This window comes from Dendronephthya gigantea, unplaced genomic scaffold (genome assembly GCF_004324835.1).
Source record: "Dendronephthya gigantea isolate DGI-Jeju-01 unplaced genomic scaffold, DenGig_1.0 000197F, whole genome shotgun sequence".
Taxonomy (NCBI): domain Eukaryota; kingdom Metazoa; phylum Cnidaria; class Anthozoa; order Malacalcyonacea; family Nephtheidae; genus Dendronephthya; species Dendronephthya gigantea.
The window spans coordinates 33,813-41,124 of NW_021163207.1; the positions used below are offsets into that span (position 1 = coordinate 33,813).

The 7,312-nt window shown below is 35.1% G+C and overlaps 1 long non-coding RNA gene across 1 annotated transcript; it reads left to right on the forward strand.

Moving 5' to 3' along the window:
* LOC114539260 lies at window positions 1-2,090 on the forward strand. The gene is made up of 3 exons (XR_003688862.1): window positions 1-233; window positions 783-970; window positions 1,679-2,090. It is a non-coding gene; the product is annotated as an uncharacterized LOC114539260 (long non-coding RNA).
* The last annotated feature ends 5,222 nt before the right edge of the window (window positions 2,091-7,312 follow it).

Below are 7,312 nucleotides of genomic sequence, written 5' to 3' on the forward strand. Positions count from 1 at the left end.
TGGTGTGAAAAATATCCCTTCAATCCTACATTTTAGAAAGGTTCTGAACCTAAATTTTTGGATAAATATTAAGAAGGGACATTGCCGCGTTTATAAATAAGGATATTGCTTCAAAAAGCGAGAAAAATGGTGCATTATCAGAAAGTTTGTAATCAACAGGCGACAGAGAACGCTAAACAACGTTGGAAAACATGGCAATTTAAACCATACAATTTATGGCCAATCTTTATACGGTAAATAGATGTTTATACTCTTAGCGATTACCTGTGTTAGTTTTTTCTATTTTTATATCTAGCTGCTTATAAAATGATTAAAATGGCGTTAAGAAGTTGTAACCGCAGTTTCTTGTATACAATCTTGCACACAACACATACGTTAACAAATAGTGTGTTCTTTGCTTTAATGTTTGGAACAACTTTCAAATCAGAGTGATTCAGGCTGTTCATCGATGAATTTCCAAATGTATAGCAGTGGTCAGGGAGATATGAAGCTTCATACTGTAGTCTTAGGTGATAGGTAACCTAACGTACATACTATAGAATACCCCGTAATGTATTAATTAAAGCAGCACATTATTCTAGAGGGTGAAAAACCTACTTGAATTAAAATATTTTGATAGTAGGATTACTCACTGCCAGTACTAAAGAAAAAATTGAAATGTATGATTTATGCATGGTAGGGTCATGGTAAGTTGTGTATGTAATTAGACCAGTCCTAACCATCATACATTAAAATGGTTATATTAACTATATTAGTATATGAATTATATATTTTCCTTGCAGGCTTGTTCAACCGGGTAACAATTTCTGAAATCTGGGAAAAGCCTTTATTGATAAAGTCAAGGAAAATGAATTTTAATCAAAATGTGATGAATACCTGTCCTGATCAATGTGGCTAGCATAGCCAGTGGTTTAGCTGCAGACAAAAAGGGTTACTTAAATGATAGCAGCATGTCTCCATAACATATCAGGTTAAAATTTACCTCATTGCAAATTTTATATATACACTCTTCTCAAAAAATGTGAGACATCATTTTGTGGCTGAATGGCTTCTGTTGAAAGATTTAAAGTAAAACCTCTTCTGTCTGGAAACTGTTGGCAAGTTTGATTTGTAAATTTGCATTAATGCAAGGTTAAGCTAACCATCTTTGGAAGAACCTTTCAATGATACTGTGTTTCACTGCTAGAATTTTCAGTTAAATAAAAATATTCATCCTAGCTTATGATAAAGTGACTAATTACCATGTTTATTTATTTATTTTGTACTTGTGCAACAAAAACTTTTGTTAGAAAACTGGCTAAAAACAAAATTTACAAACTTTGATATTGTAGTGTTTGTTCACCATTTCTATGCACCTTAGAGACAACTATTTTATTCATCTAGGTGGCAACACTTTTTCATTTTCTTCTATCTACTGTATAATGAAAATTAAATTTAAGACCTTCTATTGTATATGGCTTTAAATGTAATTCACCTCAGTATTTTCATTCAGAACATTTAGTTTATATTATGGAGTCTGTTGGTTAGTTATTTTTTAGAATCCAAATCCAATGCAGTAGCAGTGTTTTTGTGTGAAATTTACTTTTTTCAATATGACCACACCTTGAACTCATAGGTGCATGACATTGTATGGTACCGGTAATGTTTCTAACACCATTCTTGTACATTCTGATATTAGAGTAAACAAGATCTTGATCTCCTTGGTTATCTTGGAATTGAAACTAAAAGTGAAAAAAGTGAAGGATCCAACACAAAGAAAGGTTTGAACATAAGTTTGTAACAGATTTGTTATTCTCTTCTGATTAGTTCATTTGGCAAATTGTTAGCTTTGATCATCCATCAACTCTACATTCTTCTTTCTATAATTGTGATGTGTTGTCATGTTGTCTGTTAATGCATATATGGTATTAGGTTGTACAGTGTTTTGTTTTGTCTTGTTTTGTCCAGTACTTGTCTGACATTAAACACCATGTCAAAGTGAACTTATTGTCGCTATAACAATGCTTTTTTTAACCGGATGACATTTCATCTTTAAGTACAGGGTACAAAAAACACCTAATCTTTTAAATGAAAATTAGTTATAATGGACTGTGATGTTAAATGCTTTGCTACAAAAACAAGACAATACTAGATCCTTTTCGAATTTCAAACAGTATAGCACTCCTATTAATATGAAGGGTTTTACAGTCAATTTATTAATTTCAAAACATGAAACGACCAAATTGACAATTTGAAGGAATCCTACATATGTGGAAAAGGGTTAATTTTATGTCAGTCCAAATTTCATGTCAATTCGACGGCTGCCTAAAATGATTTTAAAACTATCCTTTTCAATCCAATCACGCGACAAAGCTTCCGGTGGTTCTTAGTTGTGTGTATCTGTGATGACTGTTTGGTAGCTATACCCGGATTAAACCTTCTTTCTAAAGTAAATTAAGTAAAGTAAAGTAAAAAACGCTAATTCACATTCACTATCGCAATCCCTAATTGATATTCTCAAGTTGAGCTCTTTATTATCTGAATTCCTTACTCATTATTGATCCTCATGCACTATTAATTTATTCCTATGATGTTTGCATGTATTATGATAATTACCTATATCCGCACCATTTCAAACATCTTTACTAACAGACCTAAATCAGTATATCTATAGGTTTACTGCTTTTCAAATATCTTTATGTAGAACTGTTGTAAAAATCACTATCCAGTGGATTTACGCTATCCAGAATAATACGTACAATACAACCAACCCCAGCATTAAAATTCCTAAAAAATTTAATCAGGTCTTTCTTTGCTTAAAATAGTTATAGTATAAATTATTTATTATAGTATAAATAAGTCTTACCTGTTACCTATAAGTCTCAACACTCAAATAATTTAACACCACTTTGGGAGAGTTGAAATAGCACCTACATGAGGAGTGCGGGTGCTAAATCAGCACCAGAAAAGGTGTTAAAATCACAAGTGCTTAATCAGCACTATTCTGGAGTTAGAACAGGAGGAATATCGTTGCTAAAACAGCACCAGAAAAAGTGTTAAAATTACAAGTGCTAAATCAGCATCGTTCTGTAGTTAGAACACTGGTCAAAGATCTGTAGCTGCATGCTAAACTGTGAATAGAAAACGTCTTTTATTAATATCTTTTCCAATGTTAAATCCGTTTGAGATTTAAAAAATCTGTACCCAAAAAAGGGAAATAAGACAAAATGAGGGAAAGGTGTTTGCAGAAATGACTTTATTATTTTTCATGTTTTATAAATATGACGAATATTTTTACAAATTTGAGAACTTACTGAACTCTAATATTGTGTTATCGTGCATATACACAAATCTGAATACATGAATTAACATTTTAACTATTTCATATCTTAAACACACAAACTTTTCACAGCACCCAAATGGCTTAATTAAGCTTAATGGTAAATGGGATGTAAAGTCCTTGGAGTAAAGCACTTTATTTCTTTTCTGCATTGAGGGGGCAATTTCATACGCTTGATAATGATCTGAAAACCTCACTGTTTCTTTCTCTAACACAACAAACAACGGATCCTCCAGGTTGTTGTTGACAACATTTATTTCAACGATTTCAAAATCATCAGTATCAAATCCAACATGTAACCGTGTTCCAACTTTATATTTTGTACTATGAATTGATATCCATTTGGCTCTAAGAATCAGATAAATCATATCCCTTGAAACTTCTTTAAAGTCATATGGGCAGAATAGGTCAGAGAAGGAAAACTTACTTATACAATGGTGTTTGTCTTTCTATGCCATTGACTTCTGCTTCAATGAAATCACCAAAATCAGAATCACCAACATAATATATTTTACCTACATAAATAGGGAATTTAATTATATGTAAGCAAGTTCTGAACAAGGTCACCTCCACTCACTTTTGTTTCAAAGGACATATATGGACATATTTCTTCTCGCTAGCAAAATTCTGGACAGTATAAATTATAAATCTGGTAGCTAAATATTAACTAGCCAGTGTCAGCAATTAGACTACATTTAAGATTGGGCAAGTACTAATTAACAGCTAAAAGCAAAAGTCTTAAAGTGCCTATATCACTTGTGGGATCTTTACGGATTTGAATAGAGCTTGAAAAATTAGTTTATAAGTTCTACAACCCTTTTTGATGTAATTAAGTAGTTTCGGAAATATTTACATCTAAACATGACGATTTGCCTAAATTTCCGTCGTGCTCGGGGTCCTGGGACTCAGGAACCGAGTTCTTGTCAAACATAATATAATCAATTGTAATTTTACTTCGATCTTCCGAAACTCGCCCAGTTGCTACAGCCATACACAACGCACCGTTCCCGCATTTTTTCCTTGAAAAGCGCAAACTATATCGCCAGTGAAACTCTTCATGTTTACATTATAAAAGACGGCGTGTTTGCAAATCATTCCTGAGTCCCAAACCCCCCAACCCACGTATTTTCGAAACTATTTAATTATATCAAAAAGGGTTGTAGAACTTATAAACTAATTTTTCAAGCTCTATTCAATTCCGTAAAGATCCTACAAGTGATATAGGCACTTTAAGCCATTGTAAATTTAAACTGAACAGGCTTAAACAAAACTTAATGCACACGCAATTGTTATAACATATACATGCTCCATATACATGCTCTGAAACGTTTGCATTATTATTTATAAATTATAACTATAAAAATATTTAATCTTGTATCTTTAACTTGACTTACTGAAGCATTGCTTTTGGCATGTGAACCATATAATGCATTTTTGGGATAATGCTTCACTGAGGAAACAGCTCTTTAAAGGTGGTAAGGAACTTCTGTACCAGCACTTGCAGATAGGCTACTTGGTCCTTGCTTACAACTGGGCTAAAAATAATTCGCACTGCTTGAAGTAAAGTGCAAAGTAATTCCTAGTTTTCATCATCTTCTGGTACTAAATCGCCGATGAGAAAGGGCAAATGTAGTCCAAGACACCATATCTGGTTAGCTTAAAAAAAGACACATGGTTTTAGTGACAAGTAAAATTATCCAGTACTTCACAATGTAAAAAATTAAGACAGAGGCATGCAGTGTTGGTCATGGCCAATAGAGAAAAAGTGGATGGGTTAAATTGTGAACTCATTCACCTACAAGTCTCAGCCACATTAGGGATAGGGAACATTGCTGGTTAACTAGTTAAGAAAATAAGAGTTGCCAGTATAATATGATATTAAAACAGTAACACAAAGAAATTATCATATACCATGCTGTTTCAAACTGTTATTTTGTGATGCCAACTTTTGAGCTTGAATTGGTGCAGGTTTACTTGTATCGTTATGATAGCCAAAATCAAATGCTGCCATTCTTCTATTCAAGTTATCCAAACTAAGATACTTCTTTTGGAAGATAAAGACCTTTAGCAATTTTTCAACAGGATACTGGAGGACATCTTCCAAAATATCATGCATGGCATCAGGTGGGAGTCCACCAATTACATGATAATATCTTGAAGTATTTAGCAAAGAAAACTGGTTCAGTCCATAGGTTTTCTTATAATGGTCTCCTTGGTCAAGCCTCTTGCATTGTTTATCATAGGCATCTTTTGTGCGAAACACAAAGTCGTCCTCGTGAAACTAAATCAAACCATATAAATCAATCAGGTAATTAACATGCATACAAAATATATCAGCCACATATTGTAGAGTGGAAAGATCTGAGTCATTCTCATTTGGCCACGCAGAAAGTCGTATTCTTCGGCGATCACAGTTTTGGGCACCTTCGAAAGTAAATACTCCTGGTTTTATATCCAGGTCCTCAAGGATCTTCAAGAAAGAAATGTCCCCATTATTAAACGTTAGCACTGCCAAGTAGGTGGCAAGGGCAACAGTGGACCTTTCAACATAGGTTTTGGACACCGATCCCAAATCAGCCCGTTTAGACATTCATTAAGATTTTGGGTAAGGCCATACAAACATTTTTGAAGCTGATCAGAGTTCCTTAAATCTTCAAACACTGGTACGAATACAATTTCATCAACAATGGACTGTGGTATTCTATTCTTGTGTTGGTAGGACTCTTTCTCCCGCTTGTTGTTGCACCAACTGTCATCACCATCTGGGCATAGATCATGCTGCGGATTGGACTCGGTTTAAGCTACATGAAATAATGTTGCTTTAATAGCAGTAGCCATTTTTTCAACATCATCCAAGTTGCTTCTCACTGCAAGACCATAATAGTTCTGCAAAATGTCAATTTTGCCTTCAGTAAGTCTTCCTTTACCATCACATCCTTCGCCATCACTCAAATTCACACCTTTGCTCGTGTTCTTCAATCTTCGCAGCCGACTCCCAACTCTCTTCTGCACATGGCCAATACATTCCAGTTTATCTGGAATGCACTCCTTCCCCATATGGTTTTCTCTCTTTTATGGTATTATATGTGGATGAGTCACCATCACCAAGCGTGTCTTTGTAACGTACACCCCTTGTTGAAGACCTCTCAGAGATCCGCTGAGTGCCAGCAGCTTCCATACTGTTTGCACTGCAAGCATGATTTATCTTGCAAACATAATTGGTTATCCACTCTTGATACTTGGGGTCATTTGTTTTCTTTTGACACCCTTGACATTTATCAAATAAAATTTCCACATGCAACATTTTTTTGTGTCCATCAAGATTGCGGTTACAACACCGTTATGTGAAACATGGCCTCGCGTTTGCCAAGTCCCATCGAGGGAAATTCCACATTTACCTGCCTGATTAATGCTAGCCTCTTTAAACGCCCGTATCATTCGCTGTTGAATAGCTTGAAACGAGTTAGCACAGATGAGTAAAACCGAAGGGCCTAATGTAAAATAATCGTCCAAGTAATGCAGTAGATCACGAACTAGATAATTAGTAACCGGAATTATTCCACTGAAACAAGTCCGCCAAGCTTTAGAAATGTAAGGGGCAAAGCGAAGCCCGAACGGCAAAGCGAGATCAATGAAGTATTGATCGCGCCATTTCATTCCGGACAAGTAGTAATCGTCAGGATGGTTCGAAACAATACGATAAGCGCTTTGAATGTCAACTTTGCCTATTAACGCGCCTTTTCCGCCTTTGACGATTAAACGTATTGCGTCGTCAACCTTGCTAGCTGTAACAAATCGGGAACTCGTGTTTATCCATACCGTCGTTGACACTGTGCCCAAGAGGGTGGGATAAATCTAAAATAAAAGCCACGAGTTTGCTCTGTTTTCTTTGGGATCACGCCAAAACGGCTTGCTTGTAAATTCGAAAACGGTAGGTTTTCCAACGGGCGAAGAACTCATGGGATTTCGGTGTTAAAAAATTGATCAATTCGC